We start from the raw sequence: 26,082 nt of genomic DNA on the forward strand, positions 1-26,082 counted from the left end.
GCACAACATCTCACACTTATTTTCAATTTAATTTTTGGGGGGGGGACAAAAGGTCAAAAAACAGGGACACATTTTAAACATTGCTTGTATAATTTTGTAAAGTTGCTAGAATAAAATGTTGTGTTACCAATATGCATTTCACTGGCACGTTTTGAAACCAGGACCCTATACACTACAGACAGAACAACATACCACTATGCCAAATCAGCAGCTTCCTGAAAAATAGGAAGACTGAAACTTAATTGCTATCACTTAGAGAATTCATTTTTCACTTCTCAACATAGCTCTCAACCTCTTAGCACAAAAAATATGGACAAACAACAAAGCCAATAATGGGGGAATACAAATTGTGTTCTCACTTTTCATCATAGCTCTCAACTCTTAGTACAAAAAAAATCTGGACAAAGCTTAGAACATAACTCTCAACACTTAGCAGAAAAAAAATGTTCTCACTTCTCATCATAGCTCTCAACTCTTAGCACAAAATAAATCGGAACAAAGCTCAGAAATGGTGGTGGCTAGGGACATTAGGCTCTTTTTTACCCTGTACCAAAGGTACAGGGTTTGAGTCTGAGTACCTCTAGCTACCAGGTGTATTAGATGAGGGCATTTACACACACACAGACACACACTGAAAACAAGTAGTTCCAGCTGCAATTGCTTCCAAGCTTACCCGGAAATGAGTAGTTTCTCTGCTGAAAATGAGTAGTTCCTCTGCCCTGCCATTCCAGCTTTGCAATTCTGCTGTTCCAGCTTTCTGCCATTATCCCTGCTCACAAACAAGTTTCTCTGCTGTTCCCAGTTCAATTTTGGCCAGCTGGAAATGATGATGTGAGCCCCTTGAGCTCAATTCCGACTGGCTGGTAGCCTGATGGAGCTGACATCATCGCATGCATGATGACGTCAGCTCTGACAGTGTGAAAATTAAAAAACAAAGCAAAAAAAATCAGAAATGAAGGGGTACCACTCGGGAATCATGGCACCCCTTCATTTGGACCCCAAAACTTGGCAAAAACCGAGTAATTCAGAACAGTTGGGAGGTCTGGTGTACACAGTGTATAATTACAGCTACTTTATACCTTTTCTTACCTGGAAGACCTGTGGAGGAAATTTCTGTTAACACTACCTGACTGTTTCTACCCATATTCACATAGTCAAGGTTACATATGTACACTCATACTGTGTGTGTGTGTGCTACTGCCATACTCCACCTTGATTTCTATTGGTCATCCTGGGTGCTGGCTGCATTGAATGCTAGCCATGACAGCATGTCAATTGAGGGACATGTTTTGGAGGTGACTACTTGATGTAGGTACTTATCTTGCTGTCATTTGCAGCCTTTGGGTTGGACAGTGGGTGTTGTAACCAGTGTATAATTACAGTCTTCTTACAGCTACTTTATACCTTTTCTTACCTGGCAGACCTGTGGAAAAAATTTCTGTTAACACTACCTGACTGTTTCTACACATATTCCAGGGTGAAATTATGCATACAGCTTACTACCACTCCCGGAATTCGAACCATGCCTGTTTGTGCAATAAATAAAACAAAGTTTGTTGTTCATCAGAATGAGCTATTGAGAAACTGCTGTTTCTTGTTTGACTGTTTTCTACCTAATACTGTCTGGGTTGCACAATCTGACCTTGTGATTCTGACATTCATGCATGGTAGATAGTTCTTATACTGTGTATTCATGCTTTGACAATCAGTCTGGAAAACAGTGGTTAACACAACATTACTATTCAGGTATCAGATCTAGGTGCATGGAACATTTCATATAGTCAGTCTCATGTTTTACACATACACAATCTTTGTCACATGAGCCTTGATTATTTAATACTTTCAGAGCTATACTTGCTGTGCAAAAACTCTACACATTTTGATTCATAGCACCACATACCAAAGTAAACACAACAGTCTGGGGTTTTCAGTTTTATTGACAGATACTGACACTTTTATTGCTATATATCCTCTATGTCACTATTACTCTGCTAATGTCTCCTTTGTTCAGTACAAACAATACACATTTCTAACTACTGGCAGGTGACATTCTACTCCTTTCTATTTATTTGCCCTGACAACTGCAAGCTAGATTTCTACTCACCAGCCTCGCCACACAGCCTTAGCAACCTGCTGGCATGGGTGTCAATGTTCGCAGCCCTCTCATCTGCAGCTGTAAGGAGATAAAGAGACACTTATGCATACCTATCGATCACATACACAAGCTGGACTTTGGTAACGACTAATTGATACTGGTACTTACACACATCTGGAACATTCCGTGCCTGAGCTTCTTGGATCCACTGGTCTAAGAGATCTCCCTTCCGATGCTTGAGGTCAGCATAATGGTGCCGTACCTACTCATCATTTCGAGGGTTGCCAGTAGCACTGGTGAGACCACGTGTGAGACAGTTCCAGGCCCCCACTTTGTACTGTGAGCACTGGTACCGGCCCTGCAGCAGTCTCTCTTCATGGTCTTTAACAAGGAGTCCAACCATGACCCTGGACTCCTGAATGCCCCAGCACTGCGCTCGAAAGCGAGATCCTTCCCAAACTCCTGCCATGGTACCTGCAGTGATCAGCTACAACTGGTTATGGGCTGTATTCCCACCTACAGGGTTTAAATAGGGCTGATTTCCCACCCTTTGCTGTGACTGGATGATTTTGAATATGCTGTGCTAAGCTAAGCAACAAGCAAACCCGCTTAGCAAAGATAAGCCTTACTTAAAGGGGTAGATGCTAAGCACTGCTTACCAATGCTCAAATCTGCTTAGCTATGCTAATTCTTGATAAGCATACACATTTAAGCAATGCTTACTCCAGCTGCGTATAGCTGAGTAGGATTTAGCATTGTTTAGCTTTCATTTTTATGGACTATCATCGTCATTATTATTATTATTATTATTATTAACTATTATTATTATTTTGTGTGCTTTCATTACATTACATTCTTTTGTGGCTATACTGTATGGGACACTTGTGTTTACATGGGGGTTTCACATATGTACTACACTGATACCTCACATTTGGACCTGCTACACTACTCTGGTTAACAAATTTATATTATTTACTACCTATTTCTAGAAAAATATACTTTTACTGCTGTTTTCACAAATAAGACTGAACAGCCTCAAACCATGAACAGCTATATACTAAGCAAGCGCTCTAACCACTACACTATTTCACTTTGGTGTTTCTGGCTGTCTAGTCCTATTTAGCTCCTTCAAATGTTTAAGCTATGCTATGTATAGCTGGACAATGAGCACACCCGCTCAGCTATGCTTAAACTTTACTTGGGTTAATAAGAAAAAAAAAGAATTTAAATGGAATTTAACTTTTTCTCACTTTCGGGGTATGTACCTACCTCCAACCTCTTTCAGCATGAAATCTGGACAAACCCAGATGTAATGGGGGAACAACGGCACAAAAATAGGGATGATTTTATCACTTTAAAAGTGCATAGGATAACAGGTTTTGCATTAGCATGTATTTTTTGAGGTGCATGAAGTCTGGACACTCAAGCATGTTACTGATAACTTTGTACATTGCATTTTGTGGATATCTGCAGAGTTGTGCAGTATATCCGCATACAACTCTTTTATTTACTTTTAACAGTGCCGTAACTGCACTTTCTGAGTGAAGGGGGCATGTTACATGTGCGGGCACTGCTGTAACACACCCCCTGCACTCATTCACGGATCATGTCTGTATAGGTGTTACAGCAGCGCGCCTTCATTAATATGCAAGGCTCGCTGCTGTGCTGCATGGACATGATCCATTCCATGCAAAAGAATAGTTTATTCTTGCACAGAACTTTATTGAATCACAGGGCTAGACATTCTGTGAAATTTTGGACAGTTGAAGAAGATGAGTGAGGCCCACGAAGAAAAGCTCCAAAAATGTAACAATCAGTGCACAATATACAGCTGAACAAAGATACATACATACAAATATGCAAACCACACACACACACACTATTCATACATACACACACACACACACACACACATATATATATATATATATATATATATATATATATATATATATATATATTAGAAAATTGCATAAAGCTTTTTCATTGAGCATGTAACCTAACAGAATATTGCACATTAGTGGCTGATAGTATGGGTAGTAATTATAGAAGAAGTATCATCATGTAATATGATACACACACACATATATATATATATATATATATATATATATATATATGTGTGTGTGTGTGTGTGTGTGTATGTATCTGCAATGCAAATGACAGTAGAGCATTTTACATTCTGGAAACATTCAGAAGGAGATATTACATATCATATTGCAGTGAAGCATATGACCTGGAAACATGTAAAAGAGCATGTGCTTGGATTGTGTGTGTGTGTGTGTGTGTGTGTGTGTGTGTGTGTGTGTGTGTGTGTGTGTGTGGGTGTGTGTGTGTGTGTGTGTTTGTGTGTGTGTGTGTGTGTGTTTGTGCACTTGTGGTGTGTGCATGTATGTGCTTCATTTTTTTCTTGATTTTTTGTGCAGTATTAGTCTCTGTTCTTTTACACTATTCCACCTAGGAAATTAATATCTTAGTTATAGTATGTTCATTTATTGATGTAAATTGTATTAGGATGACCTTTAAATACAGCTATATGTGCAATGAAACTACAATCTTTGTTATAGCTACATTTTGTGAAATATATTCAGAACATTGGTTATATGTAAATAGCTGCATTTCTGAATGTATTAACTTTAATTGTCACTTAATGTTTCCTTACTTAACAGCTTATGTCATGTCAAAAAAAGCTTGTCAGACCATCTCCCTTACATGGTGAATAATATGAACAAATGTCTCAGTACTGTTCTATCTGCTTGGTATTTTTTGTAATTTGTTACACTCCAAAATGCGTTACTTGGTATCACCATGCTGATTTATTTATTTATTTTTATTTATTTGCAGTTGGTTTACCAGGATAGTCCATTGGGCCAATAAGAACCCATTTTCAATGGAGTCCTGGGGAGAAAAGCTCCAAAACAAAGGTAACAAAAGAGATTACAGCAGTTTACAATTTCAATCATTTGTAAATTAAAGACAAAGCTTTAAAACATTGGTAAACAAAAAAGATTACAGCAGTTTACAATTGTGGTAATTTGTGGGTTCAAGACAGAACAAAGATTAAGCATTTACAAAGGAATTTTTTTTTTTTCATTTTGTAGAAACACTAAGATTAAAGCAGGTATAATAAAAACTACATTTTGTAGCAAAAACAAAGCATTGCTGCAGTAAATATATAGTTTCTTGAGTGAAATAGTAGAATAAAAGAATTATAAGATGTCATTACAGTTGGCTTATTATTCGGTGTCTGGTAATATATGGTAAAGCTGCCCATAGGAAATGGAGAATAGGCTAGGAGGGGTGGGAGCAGGAGCATTCCCATGAGGATGTTAGATGTGAGTGCAGTGATTTTTTAAAAGCAGGGAGGTTGGTGGTGATACGGATGGAGGGAGGAAGGGAGTTCCATAGGCGTGCCAGGGCAAAGGACAGGAGGTTTTGTCCTGGAGAGTGACGGGGTTTGTACAGTTCTATTAGGTTTTGGTTATTAGATCTTAGGAGTCTTTGTGGCAGGTGCATTTTAAAGGTAGAGCTGAGAGGGGGACAGAGGGAGGGCTGAAAAATTAGTTTATGAGCAAAAGTAAGCTGAGTGTAGGAGAGATGGTTGGGAAGCTCTAGCCAGTTAAGTTTGTGGAAAGATACACAGTGATGGGTGGATGATTTGTGGCTAGTTGCAAATTTGGCAATTTTATTATAACAAGAGGACAGTTTTGTTTTGAGAGAGGATTGTAGGTTTGTTAGCAGAGGGGCACCATAAAGGAGGGAAGGGATGAGAAATGTAGTAGCAAGAGTGAGCTTAGTAGATCTAGTGAGGAATCGATTGTGTCGATAGAGCATGCCACGTTTTTGGTGTTTTTTTTTTATGTTTAGTTGTAGGTGGTTATTGAATTTAAGCTGGTCGTCAATCTGGACTCCTAGTAGTTTGGTTTCAGATACCAGTTCAAGAGGTGTGTTATTCTGGCTAACGATGGAAAATAGTTTTCTATCAGTGGTGTTGGTTTTTGAGGGGGTAAATACCATAAGTTTGGTTTTTGATGCATTGAGTGCTAGATGATTGTCCATAGGTTCATAGGTTCATAGGTTTATACTAGGCTATCTGCCCTAAGGCATTTATAAGCCTAGCCCAAAGTTTTGTGGCTTACGCCACCCCTTATATGAAAAAATACTGTACCCATTAGTTTGTTGTGCCTCTGTCCAGCAGTGACACAGAGATGATTCCCTGGGTAAACCTACGATCTCCCATCCACAAGTCAAGATTTCTCTTGAACAGAGCCAGCGAGGTGCTCTGCCTCACATGGACCGGGATTTTATTCCACAGCATAGGGAGTCTCTGAGTGATAAATCTATCCCTCCAGCACATCCTATTTATATCCCTGCTAAGGTTTAAGTCGCTTGCTCTAGTGGTTTTGGTGGATTTGGATTTTTTGAGGTGGAGCATGTCCATTAATTCCGGGTTGGACATGACCTTGTATGTCAGGCACATGTCACCTCTGAGCAGATGGTATGCGACTGAATAGAGCTGGAGTTTCTTTAATCTGGCAGCATATGACAGATTTTGGAGTCCCTTTATCCTTTTGGTGAGGAAGGGGTCTCTCCAATTGCTGCAGATGTCGGGTGAGATACATCCCGAATGGGGCATTGTACTCGATCATTGGTCTGATAAGTGAAGAGTACAGGGGAACAATGACCTCACTAGATCTGGATGTGAATCCCTTCATGATCAGGTGGGCAATGTAGAAGGTCTTTCTAACCACTTTAGCAATGTGAGTGTCAAAAGAAAGGCCACTGTCAACCTGGGTCCCCAGGTCCCTGATAACCTCTTCTGTGCTTAGTGGATTGCCACCTATATGGTAGCTTGGGGTTACCTTGTTTTTCCGCAAGGGTATGACTATACATTTTTTGGCGTTTACCTTCAGGCCATGGCTCTGGCACCAGCTATCTGTTTCCGTGAGTCCCTTCTGAAGGATATCCGTGTCCGATGCACTTTCCACTATGGCGCCCAGTTTGCAGTCGCCTGCAAACTTTGTCAGCCAAAGTCCTCCCATGTTGGCCTGTACTTCTGAGAAGTAGATGCCGAACAATAGGGGCCAAGGACCGAGCCTGTGGGACACCACTTGTGACCGGCTTGGAGTCTGACATAGCGCCAGCAACTCTAACCCTGTTGGTTCTGTCCTTAAGCTAGTTTGCAACCCATCTTGTGACATATGGGTTTACATTTAAGCTGGTAAGTTTTTCTACAATACCCGAGTGGGGTATTGTGTCGAAATCCTTTGGAAGGTCAAGGTAGGCTGTATGGACTGCCTTTCCCTCATCAATGACCTTGGTGACTGTTTCAAAGAAGTCAACCAAGTTCAAAAGGCATGATCTGCCCTTGACGAAGCCAAACTGGGTTGGGTCCAATGTCTGCAAGTCCCCTATATCTTTGTTTATGAGCTCCATTATGATCCTCTCCATAGCTTTGCAGACTAGACTTGTTAAGCTTATGGGGTAATTACCAGGGTCCGTAGAGGCACCACCTTTGTGGAGTGGGACCACAGTTACCGTACACCACTCCTTGGGCACGTATCCTGTGGTAAGGCTGAGATTAAACAGCTGCCTTATGTGCGGGTTTAATTCCTCATTTAGCTCGTGTAGCACACAGCCGGGGACACCATCCGGTCCCATTGATGCTGTGTTTTTAGCTTTAGAGAGAGCAGCTTTCACCTGCGCATTTGAGATGTCTGGGAGGCTACACTCCACTGGGATAGTTATCTCTCCTTTAGGGGAGAGGGTGAAGTTTGCACTGAACCTGTCTGCCAGTATGTTGGCAATGTCTGTGGGTTCAGTGATTTTTGTATCATTTTGGACTAATTCTGAGTATATCTGGGAGTTTCCACCCAGGTTCCTAACATAGCTGAAAAAGGCCTTATGAATGTCCTTTGAATCCATGGCAATTTTTCTCTCAAAATTGGCCTTAGTTGATTTTATGAGTGCTCATATTTTTACTAATAATGATCAGGGGTGACTTCCCTTTTATGGATTTTGTTCTATCATGTAATAGCTTTCTCCTCTTATTGTAAAGTTTGTTAATGGCTGGGGTCCACCAGACTGGACGTTTGCCCTTTGTGGAAAGAGTCTTGGTTTTATTTGGGATTGCCTGATCCATGCAGTCCTGGAGGTGTTCATAGAAGGCATTTGTAAGGGATTCCACAGCTTGGGTTGTGGTTTCCACTGGCTCAAGGGCCTTGAAGGATACCACACCAGTCTTGAGTAGTGTGAAGTTTGCTTTAGAGAAGTTCCTCACTGTGGTCTTTTTTGTTTGGGGTGGGGGCGGGATGTGGATTTCCAGTGAGATTAGTTTATGATCAGATCTCACCAATGAGGGATATACTTCCGGTGTGGAGCATTTTGTCCCCATGTTTGTGATAATGAGATCTAGTATATTTTCTCCTCTCGTGGGAACAGTGACTAGCTGTTCCATGGCATTTGAATTTATGAACTCCAAGTACCATTGGGCTAGAAAGTTAGGGCTTGAGTAATGTTCCCAGTCTATATTTGGGTAGTTGAAGTCACCCAATATGATGGTGTTTGGAGATACATTTATACCCTCCAGTGTCTTCAGGAAGGCTGTGTGGGGTTCCTGAGTTTGAGAGGGTGGCCTGTAGCATGCTATAATTTGTAGAGCAGTTTTGCCTATGGTTAGTTGCACCTGGATGGTTTCCGAAGCTTCGTGCATTGCCACCAACCTGGAGGTGTGGGTATCCTTTATGAATATGGATACACCCCCTCCTTTTGTGGTGTGGTCCGGGTTTTGGGGCTGGAACGCATGATATGAGGTAAAACCTAATAGTGCCGGGTGCTCTCAGGAGCCTTGAACCAGGTTTCAGTTACAGCACAGACATCGATGTTCTCCATACTGAGAAGGGCCTCGAGTGCATGCATTTTGAGATTTAGACTTCTGGCATTGAGCAGCATTACCCTCAGTTTCTTCCCATTTTGTTTTCTAGGGTGGTAGGTTTAGAATTTGCGCCTTGCCTAAAAAAGGCACTATGGGGGTGGCAAGCGCCTTAGCCAATATCCGGAATCCCAGGGGTGACAGGTGCAAGCCATCCCTTGCGAAGCAGCGTGTCTTGTCAAGCATGTCATCCCAGGCAGACAGACACTGGATCCCCTTTGAATGACACCAGACATTAAGCCAATTGTTAAAGCTGATCATCTTGTCTCTATATTGTGGCATCATTCTTGGTGAAGGAAGGATACTGCTCAGGGTCAGGGTCATACCTGCCTGGGCTACATAATCAGAGAGCTCCTCTATGTCTCTTTTCATGTAGTCCAGGGATGTATGTCTCAGGTCGTTCACACCAGCATGGACAATGACTGTGTCATATTTGTACTTGCTGTGGAGTGACCTGAGTGCTTGTGTTATGTGGCAGATTCTAGCGCCCGATAGGCAGCTTACTGTGACCCTCTCCTTGTTCAGCCTGGTGAGTGGGACATCAGTGTGTCTGCCTATGGAGTCACCTATGGCAAGTATGTTTGGTGTTGTATTTGGCCTTAAGGGCTGTGACTGCTTTGCACACTGATTTTGTGGTTTATGTGTTGCTTGTGGGGTGTCTTGATGTAGCAGTTGTTTGGGTGTCTGCTTTGGAGGCCTTTGCTGTTTAGGTAAATTTTTACTCAGAGCCTCCGAGTATGTCTTTGTGTGTTTATGTGTTTGATTCAGTGGTGTGGTAGCATTATGTGAGGCTGGTTTTGTGGTGTGTGTAGTTGCCTTCTCCTCCTATCTGGTCTTGCCAGTCCTGAGTTGAGAGAGCTCAGCCTCCAGTTTGGCTAAATAGCTGCATCTCTCGCAAGTATTTGTGTTATGTGGGAGGAGGAGAGGGTTGTCTGTGTACATGAGGCAGTTTAACATTGCCTCAATATTCCCAGATTCACCAGCTGGACCGGAGAGGAGATTGACAACTGACCTTTGGACATGCTAGAATAATATTGGGAATTCCTTAATAATTGAAAACAAGGGCCAGTGGGGAGTGAGGGTGTAGTGCTTTTAATTTTTAGTGCTGACTTATATAATTGCTTTAGTGAGCAAGTGCCAGGTATCTTGAGTGCAATGTGTTACAAGTAACTAAATGCAAAAATGACAAACCGTAACTTTCTTTCAAGTGAAACAAGGAAATAAGTACAGTAAGCAATGCAGATATCACTAGTGATCCACGGAAGCACTGAGAAGCCGTGTATTAGGTGGAATTAGCGTTCCAGGGAAATAACAAGCAAACAAACAACAAGCATATAAACAAAGCTAGATTCAGCAGGCCTGGATTTAGTCTATGCTACAGCAAACAAGGTGTACCAATTTCAGTAAGATACATTTCAAATATTCAGGCACTATAAACCTTTAACCAGAAATTCCCAGCTCAGAAGGGCAGAGTCCAGCCTCTTCTCCCACAAGAGTGCAGACCACGAACCTTCTTAATGTAAAATAACTGGCCTGAAGCCCAAGTGCTTAAACCAGAACTAATACACTTGGACACTGGGCTCTCAATCAGCAGTTCCCAACTTAGAAGGATGAAAGCTACCTGTCCTGCCACCACAGTGCTTGCCACAAACCTTCCTAATGTAAAACAACTGGTCTGAAGCCCAAGTGCTTAATCCAAAAGACTTAGAATGATAGCTACACTTTAATCAAGTTACAACCAAGCAGTAATAAATACAATTGAATACTTTAGAGAATGTCTGGATTAGTGCTCAAGTTACACAAACAAAGCTAGATCCAGCAGGCCAGAATCCAGTCTATGCCACAGCAAACAAGCGCACCAACTTCAGTAAGAAGCAGTTCAGATATGCATGCACTATAAGCCTTTAACCAGAAATTCCCAGCTCAGAAGGGCAGAGTCCAGCCTCTCCTCCCACAAGAGTGCAGACCACAAACCCTCTTAATGCAAAATAACTGGCCTGAAAGCCCAAGTGCTTAAACCAGAATTAATACACTTTTAGAATAACAGACACTGAGCCCTCAATCAGCAGTTCCCAACCTAGAAGGATGTAAGCTACCTGTTCTGCCACAACAGTGCAGACCACAAACCCTCTCAGTGCAAAACAACTCGTCCGAAGCCCAAGTGTTTAAACCAAAAGGCTTAGAATGAGTTACACCAAGCAGTAATAAATACAACTGAGTATTTTTAAGATGATGCAAAAGTAAAATGAAGTAGGTAGAAACACAAGTACAGTAAAAGCAGACAAAATTTTTTTTTTTTTTTATCTGAACAAGTGCTGAGATCAAAGAAACAGATGTGAGTGCTGAAACTAGAAAACTGGCTAGTTATAAGAAAAAAAACAAGCTAGAAGGCTTCCCTCAAACACAGAAGGGCTTGGGGGCTCAGAAGCCTACAAATAGTCTATACCACTTAACAGGAAAGGCAGGAAATAAGCTTAATTTTTTTTTGTCTGTTTCCCAGATGCTCTCTTTGTACACAGTAGGAATGCCTGAAATCAGAATATGATCTCACTGCACTCAGTTGAGTGAGCAAATGAGATGGGCCCAGAGGCAGGCTGAGGGGCGGGCAGTTTCAAGGCCACTAAGATTAACACCAAAACAAAAACAGGCGGGGTGGGAGGGAATAACTGAAGAGCAGAGTTAAAACTGCCAGTTCAGTTAATATTCCTACAACACAGTTTAAATCAAATTAAATGCTGTATTTTTAAAAAAAAAAGTGCAGATAAAGGTACTTAAATTCTCTTATACGTCCAGTTGAATATAACCAAGTTCTTAGCCGGCCAAAGCTGAGGTTTTTAAGCAGAAAATATTTCACACTGTACCACTTAAATAGGCAAGGACAGGAAATCAAAGAATGTGGCTACCCCCACACCTGTAATTACTAGCAAATAACAAACAGCAGAGTTAAAACTGCCAGTTCAGTTAAATATTCCTTCAACACAGTTTAAATCAAATTAAATACTGTATTTTTTTTTTATCATCCACTGTTCTGTGGTAGAAAAGGCGTCTTGAGTCAGTTTTAAGAGAGCAGGGATGGATGTGGCTGAACAGATAATTGTGGAATCATCTGCATATTGAATACGTTTAGCATGAGGTATTGAGTGGAAGAAATAATTTATAAATATATTGAAAAGGAGAGGACCCAAAATGGAACCTTGGGGGACACCAGTGGGTGTGTTAAGCAAAGAGGAGATGGCTTTTTTCCACTTGACAGCTTGTTGCCTGTTGGAGAGATAGCTGGTGAACCAATTGAGAGAGGAAAGGGATAGGTTTAGGTTAGATAGTTTAGTTAGGAGAAGGTTATGAGAGATAGTATCAAAGGCCTTAGAGAGGTCAAGAAAGAGTGTAGATACAGTAGAGCCAGAATCTCTGGCTTTATTTACAGTTTCCAGGAAGGAAAGGAGGGCAGTCATGGTGCTGTGGCCGGGTCTGAGTCCATGTTGTGTGGGAGTTAGTAAGTTATTATCTAAGAGATAGGGAAGGAGTTGAAGATGAATACATTTCTCTAGAAGTTTTGATATAGGAGAGAGGATGGCAATGGGACGAAAGTTAGTAATATTGTTATTATTGCCTCCTTTGTGCAGGGGAATGATGAATGCCCTTTTCCAGAGTTTGGGTACAAGCCCTTCTTGGATAGAACGATTGATTAGGATGCTGATGGGGAAGGCAATGGCTTCGGCTGCTATGCTGAGGAAGGATGAGGGAATGTTATCGGGGGCATTGGTGCATGGTTTTAGTTTTTGCAGGAGTTTTCTTATGGTAGAAGTAGGAATGGGTTTTAGGGAGAATGGTGGGAGTTGAGTGAATGGAGATGAAGAGGATGACAAGAGGGGGGATGCAGAAGTAGGGGGTGAGGTGTTATTAGAGAAGGATGAGGTTAGTTTGGTAATAGAGTCTATGAAAAAAGAGTTGAATTGGGTAGCCGGATCTATATCTAGTGCATTTGGGTCTGGGGTTGGGTTTTCTGCTGTACCAGGTTTTAGGAGGGTAGTGATGCCTTTCCAGAATTTTTGAGGATTGGCTTTGTGGTTGTTTTGGAGTAAGGAGAAGAAATTCTGTCAATCTGCTATGATAAGTTTTTTACGGAATTGCGGAGTGTTTTGAATTCATTAAGGGTGGTTGGAGTTTTGCATCTTTGGTACTATGCCCAGGTTTTGTCTCTAAGTCGCATGACAGTTAGTGTGTTTTTTGTTAGCCAGGGGGCAGAGTTGTTTCGTATTCTTTTGGTTTTATGGGGCAAGACTATCCAGTAGTTTAAGGAAAGTTGTATTGAAGTGTGCAACTGCATTGTCCAAGGGTAGTGTTTTTAGGGGGTTCCAGTTTATTGATTTTAGGGAGTCTGAGAAGGTTATTGGGTTGAAGTTTTAAGGTTCCGAAAGTGCTGATGTAATTATGAGTTACATGTAATGGAGATGGAAGTCGTCTAGTGAAAATGGGAAGGTGGTCACTGAGGGAGTCAGGAAGAGTTCCACTATCAGTGTAGTAGCGGGGATGAGAGACTAATATCCAGTCTAGGGTACTGCCACTGGAGAAGTCTTTAGAGGGCCTGGTAGTGAGGTTGATTAGCTGAGAGTACTTATATAGGTTGATGTTTAGGGGGTGTGTAGGAGAATTAATGGAAGACCAATTGATATTTGTGTCTCCCATGAGAATGGTTTCATTACTGATATTGGTAGAAAGCCAGGATAGGATATCCTCAAGTACAGAGGTATTATCTCCAGGGGGGATGTAAAGTGAGGCTATGCAAATTTGTTTGTGTTTATTTAATTGAAACAGAGCTAGAACTAATTCAGCATTGGAGAAGTGAGGAATGGGTTTGTTGTAGGGAGTAATGGAAAGGGTGGATGAGTAGAGTAGAGCTACCCCACCACCCTTCTTGTGGGCCCTGTCTTTTCTGATGATAGAGTAGTTTGGTGGCACTATTTCAATATCTTTTATGTGAGGTTTTAACCAGGTTTCAGAAATAGCTAAGATGTCAGGTTTGTTGTTGAGAAGTCAGGCATGAAGATTGGGGATTTTGTTAACTATGCTTTGGGCATTTAGAGAAGCAAATAGGATGGATTTAGATGTAGGGGAAGTAGTGTTTGGGCCTGGGTTAGGGTGTATATCTCCAGATAGTAGTATGGTTGTTAGGTGTTGGATTATGTTGATGAGATGTTTGGATTGCCTTGTTTGTATATTGTATAGTTTTAGGTTTGAGTAGATATTGATGTTTAAAGAGGGGTTACAGTGTTTATAAGTAGAGGATAGTTTGTAGTGAAAAAATAGATGGGTATAAATGGGATATAGTCCAGAGGAGATTGAGACAAATGAGTGTAAGTGAGTTGAAGGGAGTGAGCTGGTTGTGTGAAGTAATGGTGTGTGATTTGTGGTGTTGGGCTGGGAAAGGTAGCGGATATAAGTAAGGCTCAGAAGTAGTAATAGTTGGATTGAGAATGACAGAAGTTTTGTAAGCATATTGAGGCTTAGCTAAGGTAGAATATGTAGTGTTGGGAGAAGGGATTAGAAATATATATTGTGTTGTTAAATATGAAGGGAGGTGTGATGTGTGAGGAGGTGAATTATAGGGGTGTAGAAGATGGTGATGAAAGGGGAGAGGTATTATAGATAAAGAGGAAGTAGGAGTGGTAGGGAAAGGGGAGGGTGTAATATGTAGGGAGGAAGTAGGAGTGGTTAGGTGAGTATAAGTGCAGATGCACTGGGGTTGGGTGGGATTTGGTGGTAGGGTAGGGGAGCAGAGTGAGCCCGCAGGGTGAACGGAGCGGGTTGGAACAATCCAAGATAGAGGATCAGAGAAAAAAGTATCAGCAACAGGAGTCAATAGAGAAGGTAGATGGGTAGGTATTGTATGCTATATGGGAACACAGAAGTGAGGTTAACAAGGTGAGAAAGAGAGAGTTTGAGATATAGCAAGGAGCGAGTGGATGTAAAAAAACAGAAAAAAAGGTAGGGAGTATGTATATTTGTTAAAAAGAAATGGAAAGTATAGCCAGCGTTGGGTGCAGAAGCCACTAAAGAACTAGTTTCTTTCTAGGTATGTAGTGATAGGGTGCTGCCACCTAGTGGTAGTAGAAAGTGATAATAAAGGATAAAGGTAAGAAGCGATAAAAAGGCCTTAGGTGGAACTAAGTGGTTAAAAGGGTATAGTGTTGGGGGGGGCTGTAGTGGATGGTCCATGGTAGGCTGCTGTAAGGAACACACTCTCAGTAGGGCATATAAGCAAATGGGTAATAATTAGTAGCGAAGCAATGAGTATAGAGGTACTTTCTTTGTCTACATACATTCATACACACTGTGATATAGGGAGTCCTTGCAGTATGTTGCTTTAGTAGTAGGCCAGGACTAGCAGGCAAACATTCAGGGAGTTCTTCTGGGTAAAAACAGTTGTTCTTCCTTTTGAGTATATAGGCAGGGAGGGAGTACCCAGGGTAGAATAATTCATACACAGTGTGATATAGGGAGTCCTTGCAGTATGTTGCTTTAGTAGTAGGCCAGGGCTAGCAGGCAAACATTCAGGGAGTTCTTCTGGTTAAAAACAGTTGTTCTTCCTTTTGAGTATATAGGCAGGGAGGGAGTACCCAGGGTAGAATAATTCATACACAGTGTGATATAGGGAGTCCTTGCAATATGTTGCTTTAGTAGTAGGCCAGGGCTAGCAGGCAAACATTCAGGGAGTTCTTCTGGGTAAAAACAGTTGTTCTTCCTTTTGAGTATATAGGCAGGGAGGGAGTACCCAGGGTAGAATAATTCATACACAGTGTGATATAGGGAGTCCTTGCAGTATGTTGCTTTCATAGTAGGCCAGGGCTAGCAGGCAAACATTCAGGGAGTTCTTCTGGGTAAAAACAGTTGTTCTTCCTTTTGAGTATATAGGCAGGGAGGGAGTACCCAGGGTAGAATACAGAGAAGGTGATCCTCAGCAGCCTGACCACAGGATCAGGGAGATGATGAATGCTGATATGAGTTATTTTGCTGTCTGTCTGTCTTGGTGTTGCAACATAGTTTCTGTTTCCTTAATAAGACATTCTAGAAATGTAATAAATCATGTGATTGGTTTCTAAACCTACTTAAGTTTGGTGAGAGTCACAATGAGCAGCATGAAAATAAGTTGTACAGTATACAAACTGAAAGAAATACACGTATAAAAAAGCAGCACAAATTAAATGAAAGTGAACAGCAGCAGAATGGTTGGTACCCCGTGGCACACATGGTGTGTTGCACAGATGGCAGCATTTAATCATCAACACAATTCACAAATGACTTCAGTGAATGTCAGCTAGGAAGTGAAATGATAAGCAAGCTGTGCACTAACTGCATGTACAGACTGTCCAAGCAGTGGCATCAGATATGTACTCCAGTCTGTGATGTACACAGAAACACTTTTGGGCATGTACTCCAGTCTGTGGTGTACACAGAAACACTTTTGGGCATGTACTCCAGTCTGTGATGTACACAGAAACACTTTTGGGGATGTACTCCAGTCTGTGATGTACACAGAAACACTTTTGTGGATGTACTCCAGTCTGTGATGTACACAGAAACACTTTTGTGGATGTACTCCAGTCTGTGATGTACACAGAAACACTTTAGGGGATGGCTTCTATACAGGTCCCTTACCAGACAGAAGCAGCAGGAATGCTCCCAGATAGATGAGTGAACCATCAACATCCCATGTGACCTGTACTGAGGGATGGAGGTGCAGGATGCTAGATTATAACCAAGTGAACTGCAAATAAGTGTCATCATAGCTGTTACTATCCTAGCCATTGGTGCATTTCAGAGGTCTCTTGGAGACATGGCTGTATTCCCAGATCTCAACTAGCTCATATCATCCATTACTTTCTCCAGTGCCTGATACTTCATGCAGGAACCTATATCATGATGTTCCGCAGACAGACAGAATGAAACCCATTAAGAGGAGTTTCTACATGATTTCCAGATACTCTCACACATAATTATGCTCTGGATATCACCTGTATTGTTATACATGCCCTTGGGACATATGATGCTAAAATACCATGTACTGCAGAGCAGGAAATTTGCACATCATGTGCTTACACATCTGAAAATAAGTCGACGCAGAGGAAAACGAAGCAAGGGCAACAACATTAATTGTCAGAGCTCAACTGATGAGGAACACACAGATACAGGAAGTCATTAAACATGATAAGTTGTACACAAATTGTATGCGACTAGTGCTGTTCACTGTAAAAAAGGTAATACAGACCAATGTTAAGAAACCACAGTGGAGTACAACCTAAATTGCCACTGTAGCAGTGTGCCATTCGGTAAAGACAAAGCCTGAGGTGAGGTTGTGATTGAATAGGGCACACAGATGTGGTCCCAATTCACTTTGTCATTCATGTAGAACACATCCAGAGATATAGTCGGGTCCCATTGAAGCTGTATTCTTGGCCTTGGACAATGCAGCTTTAACCTGTGCTGCAGTAATGCCTGGCATTCCTCCAGTATTGTGATTGGTGTTTTGGGGGGGGTGAGAGGGGTAAAGTTGGCACTGAATCTGTCAGCCATTATGTTGGCAATACATGTTGGCTCAATAAAGAAGGTACCATTGTGCAGAGCAAACCTGGGTATTGCCATGGAGATTCTTGATATAACTATAGAAGACTTTGTGGTTGTTTTTAGTGTCTGTGACAATTCTGCCTTCATAGGTGGCTTTAGATGGTTTGATGAGGGATCTCAGCTTTCTGTTGAGGCTAATAAGGGAGTTTTTCCAGTCTTGGGACTTAACAGTTTCTTCCTTCTGTTGTAGAGTTTATCAATGGCAGGGGACCACCAGATTGGCTTCCTTTTTTTGGAGGAGAGCATCTTGGCTCTGTTGGGTATGGCTAGTTCCATGCATTTATGTACATGTTCATACAGTGCATTAGTGTATGATTCAGCAGTCATGCATCTATTTTACATTGACATGGGTGCCATGAAGTTAGCCGCTTCTGTTTTTATGACTCCAAAGTCAGCTTTGAAGAAGTTTTTTATGGTGGTTACCTTTGCAGGGGGTGTGGGTAAGATGTGCATTTCCATGATGATTAGTTTGTGGTCTGATCTAGCCAGGGAGGAATTGATTACTAGTGTAGAGCAATGGTTGCCCATGTTAGTAATAACCAGATCAAGGATGTTGCTTCTTCTAGTGGGGGTAAGAATGAGCTGGTCCAGGGCATTAGAATTGTTGAATTCCAAGAAGCGTTGGCCCATTGTATTGGTGCATGAGTAGTTTTCCCAGTTAATGGAGGGGTAGTTGAAGTCACCTCATATGAGAGCATTGGGTCGGACCCTAATAGTTTCCAGGGGTGCTTAGGAACATGGAGTGACAGTCTTGGGACATGTTTGGGGACTTATAGCAAGCTACGACCCGAATGTCGGTCTTACCCAATGTTAATTGTACCTGAAGTATCTCAGATGCGTTATGCTGGGCTACTAGTCTGGAGGTGTACATATCCTTTATGAATATGGAGACACCACCACCTTTGGAGCTTTGGACCATGTTCTGGGGCCGAAAGGTGTGGAATGAGTTATAGCCTGGTAATGCAGGGATACTTTCTGCTGCTTTAAACCAGGTCTCCGTTATAGCACAAGTGTCGATGTTCTCCATTTTGAGGAGTGCTTTGAGCATGTGCATCATAAGATTTAGACTTCTAGCTCTGAGCAGCATGACCCTCAGATTGCATTTATTTATAGCTGTTATGGTGGTAATTCCGTCTTTGGAACCTGGCCTTAAAAAGGCACTACAGGGGTGACAGATGCAGGCCATCTCTGGCAAAGCATCGAGGTCTGTCAGTAATGTCATCCCAAGCAGACAGATACTGGATCCCGTTAGAATGTCATCAGAAACATAGCCAATTGTTGAAGTAAATCATTTTCTGCTTGTTCTGTGGTATCATTCTGAGTGATGGTAGGATGCTGCTCAGGGATAGGGTCATACCTGCCTCAGCCACATAATCCGAGAGCTCCTCCATGTCTCTTTTCATGTTGTCCAGGGAGGTGCATCTCAGGTCATTCACTCCCACATGGACAGTGACAGAGTTATACTTGTACTTGTTGTGGCGTGCCCTGAGTGCGTGTGTTATGTGTTGGATTCTGGCACCTGATAGACAGATGACTGTTACCTTCTCCTTATTCAACCTAGTGAGTGGGACATCAGTGTGCCTCACTATCGAGTCACCTATGATTAGTGTATTGGGAAAGCTGTTCTGCCTTAGAGGCTTAGGTTGAGGGGCACACTGTGTAGGTGAGCTATGCTTCTTGTGGTTTATTCTGTGTTATGATGGTCAAGTGCATTTTTCCCTTGGAGGTCGCTGCTGTTTTGGTAGATTTCTACTGAGATCCTACATGAAAGTGGGTGTGTGGTTTGTGTTTCTATGTGAGAGCTGTGATGGTGGGTGTTCTGGAGGGCTATGTGTTGCATGTGGTGTGATGCAGGTGTTGACCTTCTCCTCTTGACCAGCTATTCCGGTCTTGGCTTGAGAGTGCATGTCTTACAATTTGGATATATAAGTGCATCTCTCACAAATCTGAATGTTGGGAGGTAAGAGGAGAAGGTTGTCTGTGTACATGAGGCAGTTGCTACACTCCCTCAGAATGCCCAAGTTCACCAGGTTAATAGGAGAATGCAAAGGGAACTGACCTTTAGACATGCCAGGAGGGATGGTCATTATTACTAAGTACTGGAGCTGTTTCCTTCTATATTCCTTTTACAGGAAAAATGTCACTCAAGGTGTCCGAGTCTGTAAAGAGCACTGCCAAACACTTGAGGGGAAAGAAATACGTAGAGCCTGAAAATTTAAGGATGAAGTATTTAGGCAGATATTCTGAAGTTAGAAAGAAATCAAGCAGTACTTACTGAAAAATTAAGAATTAGCTTGTCAAGAATGATGAAAAGATGGGAGTCACATGAACGGCTACTGCCTGGCTACTGCTATTGCTGGTCTCAGCACAGCTTCACTCTGTTGGAATACAATACTACTTTGCTTCTTCTCTCACCAGAAGCAAAATGTTAGTACCAGTTCCAAGAAGAGAAGCAGGCTACGGCCTGTTCGGTGAACCACACGTCTTGTCCCAGATGATGCAAGGGTCTGCAGGCTTGTAGCCTTTTTCTGGTAGATGCCTCAAATAGCAACTAGACCAATTAGGTATGTTAAGGCACTCACTCTCCAACCAGAAAGAGTTGGGAATCAATGCACTCTGCCCCTACTCTCACCAGGATCAGAATATAAGCACAGATTATTAAGCTTTCTGGTGATCAGTGGACTCCAGGAAATAATGTAACTGCACTCCTTCTCTCACCAGGAGAAAACAGAAGCACTAATCCCAAGATGACTACTGAGAGGCAGAATGTGGGCTCTCCAATAACTGGTGATCTTGCAATAGATGTTAATGGTAAGATAAACAAAATGGTTTATCCTAAACACTGCAGTGTGCACTAGAGGAGTTAGATGTGAAAGTAGGTAACTTAAGTTTTACCTGTCTAAAAAAGTTAAGTTTTAGTAGTGAGTCACTATTTTTAAAACAGCAAGATAGATTGAAAGGGGGTGGTCACTTTTGTATTCTGGTACTATGGAATATAGTTGGATGGCCAATACATTTAAATAGATGAAGGGGAGTGATTTTACAAAATGATAATTTTCTGATTACTCACACCAGCCAGTAAAAGCAGAGAGAAATGAGATATATGGTCAAATTAACATAAGGGGCAGGCAACTAGGACAGTGGTGTTTAAGAACACAGCAGTAACCGGGTGAGAGGGTGGGACAAATTTCAAATTTCTGTCTGACTCACAAGAGACTTAGCTGTGGTCTCTTTTCAAGTTTTACTATGCAGTTAAAAGCAGAATACGAGTAAAACACAGTAGAAAAAGGAACTAAAGTTATACAAAATACAACAAATAAAAAGCAAACTAACCTTTATTCAAGACAGGTCAATGCCTCACTGCTGACAATGGAATAACAAAGAATGGTCACCAAATAGCACAACTGGTCTAGTCTATTGCAGTACCACACATTGAGGAGCAAATGCCTTAATATGACAGAAGAGCATCATCCAGTACTAGCATCCTGTAAGAATTACACAACTATATACATCACTGTGATCGGTTCTACAGTGGATACCAAACATCCTGTAAGTATTACATAAATATATATATATTTGTGTTTAGTGCTGCAGTGGGTACCAGTATCCTGTAAGTATCACATAAGTATATACATCATTGTGCTCAGTGCTACAGATGATACCAGCATCCTGTAAGTAACACATAACTATATACATCACTGTGTTCGGTGCTAAAGTGGGAACCAGCACCCTGTAAGTATTACATAACTATATACATCATTGTGCTCAGTGCTACAGTGGGTACCAGCATCCTGTAAGGATTATATAACCATAGACATCATTATGCTCAGTGGTACTGTGGGTACCAGCATCCTGTAAGTATTACATAACTATGTGCATCATTGCGGTCAGTGCTACAGAGGGTACCTATATCCTGTAAGTATCACATAACTATATGCATCATTATGCTCAGTGCTACAGAGGGTATCAGCATCCTGTAAGTAACACATAACTATATACATCACTGTGTTCAGTGCTACAGTGGGTACCAGCATCCTGTAAGTATTACATAACTATGTGCATCATTGCGCTCAGTGCTACAGAGGGTACCAGCATCCTATAAGGATTATATTACCATATACATCATTATGCTCAGTGGTACTGTGGGTTCCAGCATCCTGTAAGTATTACATAACTATGTGCATCATTGCGCTCAGTGCTACAGAGGGTACCTATAGCCTGTAAGTATCACATAACTATATACATCATTATGCTCAGTGCTACAGAGGGTATCAGCATCCTGTAAGTAACACATAACTATATACATCATTGTGCTCAGTGCTACAGTGGGTACCAGCATCCTGTAAGGATTATATAACCATATACATCATTATGCTCAGTGGTACTGTGGGTACCAGCATCCTGTAAGTATTACATAACTATGTGCATCATTGCGCTTAGTGCTACAGAGGGTACCTATATCCTGTAAGTATAACATAACTATATACATCATTATGCTCAGTGCTACAGAGGGTATCAGCATCCTGTAAGTAACACATAACTATATACATCATTGTGCTCAGTGCTACAGTGGGTACCAGCATCCTGTAAGGATTATATAACCATATACATCATTATGCTCAGTGGTACTGTGGGTACCAGCATCCTGTAAGTATTACATAACTATGTGCATCATTGCGCTTAGTGCTACAGAGGGTACCTATATCCTGTAAGTATAACATAACTATATACATCATTATGCTCAGTGCTACAGAGGGTATCAGCATCCTGTAAGTAACACATAACTATATACATCATTGTGCTCAGTGCTACAGTGGGTACCAGCATCCTGTAAGGATTATATAACCATATACATCATTATGCTCAGTGGTACTGTGGGTTCCAGCATCCTGTAAGTATTACATAACTATGTGCATCATTGCGCTTAGTGCTACAGAGGGTACCTATATCCTGTAAGTATTACATAACTATATACATCACTGTGTTCAGTGCTACAGTGGGTACTGGCTTCCTGTAAGTATTAGGTAACTCTACACATGATTGTGCTAAGTGCTACAGTGGACAGCAGCATCCCATAAGTATTACATAACTATATCCATCATTCTGCTCAGTGCTATAGTGGGTCCAGCATCCTCTAAGTATAATATAATTATATACATTGTAATCCACAAAATGAAGGAGCTTTTCAGGCAAAACAATAAAGGCCTGAGCGGGGCAAGTTTAGAAAATTGTGAAAAAACCCACAGATGGCTCAGCACACTTCAGTTCACTTTATTCCACAGAAACACAACACATTAACGCTCCACCATACGTTTTCGTTTTAAAAATCACTTCCTCAGATGTGGGCTTTTCAAACTACTAACACTTTTATACCATTCACTTAATTACATTGATTGGGTTAATGAATTAATTGAAAGGTTAATTTAGTTTAAAACCAAAAACTTTTCTTGTTGCATCTCTCTGTGTTGCCACAATTAAAACACATTTAATGTTACAATGTTTGATGAATAAATTAGTAGAAATAAAAATATGTTTTAAATAAAAATCCTTAAAACACTTGACTACAAAGAATACATTATAAAGTTAAAATACTATTAGAATCACATTTAGTAGGACTCAATAGTTAAAATTACCAACTTGAATATTTGCTTTAAATGAACTTGATTCTCCATCTAGTGGATGAATCATGAAATTACAGGTGTTATAAAAACTGCACTGTAAACCAAAGGCAAATTGTAAAGCCTCACTCAGTTAAAAGAATGTTAAAAACAGGAAAATATAAGGGAAAAATAAGTTCAATACCTTTGATAAATGAGTGTAACACTTGTGTTCATAACATATTACAAACCCAACGTTTTATTAAAACTACAAATACAAAAAAGCTTAAAGACCTACTGTAACTATTGGAAAACATGGGTAAAAATGTGATAAAATTCACATAAAGTGCAAATGCATATCATGGTTTTGCTGCTCTCAATTTTAATAATGGGGCTATAGAGATATGTTCATTGAGACCCGGTGGCTTATTGGCCTCCAAACTTATCTGCCACCATAATTCCCTGTACTCCAAACATTCCTCCCATAAACCCCTCTGCCACTCTTTTCCACCCTTTCTGCCATAAAAAATATATCACATGCATTTTCACAGCTTTGTTTGTGTTTGTACAGTGCATTAGTCTGCTTGTTTTTTTCTAGGTCATATATATGTTCGTATACCCTTCTCCTGAGCTTGCGTTCTGTCTTCCCTATATAGAATGCTTCACAGGTTTGACATTTCACTAAATACACAAGCCCAAAGGAGTCACAATTATTAAAATCTTTGCCTTCCAGGGTGATTCCCCTGCTTTCCAAAGACACACTTTCTGCATTGCTCATGTATGCACACTGTTGACAATGTCCACATTTAAACGTTCCCTTCCTTTTTCTCCGTCTCTGAACTTCTTGGTTTGTACCATTTTCCAATAAAAGTTTTAAGTCACTTGAATTCTTATAAACTACTCTTAGCTTTTCATTTTTTAGTTTCTCTAAGTCAGTAAATGCTAAAACTTTATTCCATTCCTTATCTATAGTTTGTCTTACCATTTTTGTACAAGCATTATACTCCAAGATGAGTGCACTGCCGAAATTGTCATTTGCCTTTTTTACTGGGCCTACCGTATCAAATGCTGGTAATCCTAATATTAGCTTAAAGTAATTTGGTCTCCTTTCTGTCACTTCTGTCTCAATTTTGCCTATCATATCATCTGGGTATTTCCTCGTCCTAAACATTTTCCTTAGTAACCTTTTTTCCATTTCAAAGTCTTCGTCTCTGGACGTCATCCCGCAGGCCCTAATATATTGTCCTTTAACTATATTTTTCATGGAGTACAAAGGGTGAGCTCTTTCAAAGTGCAAATAAGAGTTAGAATAGATACTCTTTCTATACACCCTGGAATTAAAACATGAGTTTTCCTTATATATTTCTATATCCAAGTACTGCAACTTCTCATAATTTATTCTGTAAGAAAATTCAAGAAAATTAGTACTGTTGTTAATATAGTCAATACATTTTTCTATCGCTTCTTTTGGCCCTTCCCATAGCATACATATGTCGTCCAGGAATCTTCTATATAGTGACCAGTTGTTACTGTATATTGATTCGGTTACCATCTTCTCTTCCCATTTGGCTAAGACCAAATTAGCATAGGTAGGTGCACAAGCAGCACCCATCACTACTCCTTTCTTCTGGTGAAAAAATTCACCCTTGAAGTAAATGAAATTGAACTTTAGAACCAAATCTATAAGCTCCATCACCACAGTACACTCATCATGGGTTAAAGTCTCATCCTCAAAAATTAGTTCTTCCGGGTATCTTAGTCCATCACTGTGGGAAATGCTTGAGAACAAATCTACAACGTCAATTGTTAGGAAACATAAATTCTCATTGTATAGATCATGATTCAATGTCCTTAGAAGATCCCAAGAATCTCTCAAAATGTTGGTACTCTTAAGCCACAGTTTCTTAAGCTTAACATCCACGAATTTGGCTAGCGGTAAAGTTTTGGAACCCTCAGCCGGAACTATTGGCCTCAAAGGGGGATCCATTCCATTCATATGTATTTTGGGGATTCCAGAAATAGTAGGAATTTTAGGTTTGTCCACTTTTAAATATTCATATGTCTTCCTATCTAACAAGAGGGGAAGGTGGCCTAATGGTTAAGGTGTTAAGGTGTTTGCCTTACAACCACAAGGTGCAGGGTTTGAGTCTCACAAGGGATAATTGGCTAGGCTTAAAATGGCTCACAAGAGCAGTTAGCCTAGTACAAACTTTGAACCTATATATGGTTGGGAGGGTGGCTCAATGGCTAAGGTGCTTGCCTTACAAACACAAAGTACAGAGTTTGAGTCTCACAAGGGATAATTGGCTAGGTTTAAAATGGCTCACAAGGGCAGTTAGCTTAGTACTAAACTATGAACCTAATCCATCTAAAAATAAACTTTCTAAGACCATATCTATCCTTCTGTAACTAATATTTATTTCATTTTTTGAAACTGTGGAGTATTTATTGGGGTCTCCTAAGATTTCATTCATTTTCCCCTCATAGTCAAAGCTGTTCCTCAATACTATTCCCCCACCTTTGTCCGGTTTCATAATTCTTAAGCCTGAATCCCCTCTTAAATTCATTAAGGACGCTGCTTTCAGCCTGGCTTAAGTTCCTTGTATAGTGTACTTTCCCATACTTCTTTCTTATTTCATTCTCGAGTATATTCTCTAGATTTTTTATCTGGGGGTGCAGTGGGGGATTGTATGTACTTCTTTTACCAGATCTCCTGGTTCATAATTTTGATTCTGATCAAATATAACCTGGAAGTTAATTTTCCTAGTAAAGGTTTTAATATCCATAATTGTTTTGGTTAAATCTCCCCTTTTACTAGGAATGAACTTGGTTCCCTT

General features: G+C 40.8%; 1 pseudogene; it reads right to left on the reverse strand.

Moving 5' to 3' along the window:
* LOC122814483 overlaps nucleotides 1–25,232 on the reverse strand; it is a 125,844-nt pseudogene extending 100,612 nt beyond the window's left edge.
* Between the last annotated feature and the right edge of the window lie 850 nt (nucleotides 25,233–26,082).

This window comes from Protopterus annectens, chromosome 10.part0, assembly GCF_019279795.1.
Source record: "Protopterus annectens isolate FY-2018-M chromosome 10.part0, PAN1.0, whole genome shotgun sequence".
NCBI lineage: Eukaryota > Metazoa > Chordata > Ceratodontiformes > Protopteridae > Protopterus > Protopterus annectens.